The sequence below is a fragment of the Arachis hypogaea genome, chromosome 11 (genome assembly GCF_003086295.3).
Source record: "Arachis hypogaea cultivar Tifrunner chromosome 11, arahy.Tifrunner.gnm2.J5K5, whole genome shotgun sequence".
Lineage (NCBI taxonomy): Eukaryota > Viridiplantae > Streptophyta > Magnoliopsida > Fabales > Fabaceae > Arachis > Arachis hypogaea.
Genome location: NC_092046.1, coordinates 44,072,921 through 44,073,638, shown reverse-complemented (window position 1 = coordinate 44,073,638; position 718 = coordinate 44,072,921). Strand labels below are relative to the sequence as shown.

General features: G+C 43.6%; 1 non-coding gene across 1 annotated transcript; it reads left to right on the top strand.

Annotated features, from left to right (window-relative positions):
- Nucleotides 1-280: 280 nt before the first annotated feature.
- LOC112725718 (small nucleolar RNA R71) lies at nucleotides 281-387 on the top strand. The gene has a single exon (XR_003164806.1). It is a non-coding gene; the product is annotated as a small nucleolar RNA R71 (small nucleolar RNA).
- The last annotated feature ends 331 nt before the right edge of the window (nucleotides 388-718 follow it).

The following is a 718-nucleotide window of genomic DNA, read 5'->3' as shown; positions in this document are numbered from 1 at the left end:
TTGGTTCCTCTCCATCTTCTTGGTGAGGTCAGCCAGCTGCTTGGTAATAAGCTTATTTTGGGCCAGCAGTGCATCCACGTTGTTTAGCTCCATCACTCCTCTAGTGTTGCCTCTTTCAGAAGCATAGAAGTAGTCATTCTCAGCTACAGTTTCAATGACATCTATGGCTTCTTCAATGGTCTTCTTATTGTTCAGAGATCCCACGGATGAATGGTCTACTGCCTTCTTTGATTCATAAGAAAGGCTTTCATAGAAAATATGTAGCTGCACCCATTCATTGAACATATCTGGTGGACACCTTCTTGTCAGGTCCTTAAACCTCTCCCATGCTTCATATAGAATCTCACCATCCTGCTGCCTGAATGTTTGCACCTCAGCTCTCAGCCTGTTAATCCGTTGAGGAGGATAGAATCTTCCCAAGAATTTGTTTACCACATCTTCCCAAGTTGCTAAACTCTCCTTTGGGAAGGATTCCAGCCATTTAGATACCTTGTCCTTGAGTGAGAAAGGGAACAGAAGTAGTCTATAGGTGTCAGGATGAACACCATTAGACTTCACAGTATCACATATCCTCAGGAAGGTGGTTAGATGTTGATTGGGGTCTTCTTGGACACTCCCTCCAAATGAACAGTTGTTCTGAACAAGGGTGATGAGTTGTGGCTTTAGTTCAAAGTTGTTGGCATGTATGGTTGGCCTTTGGATGCTACTCTCACAGTTT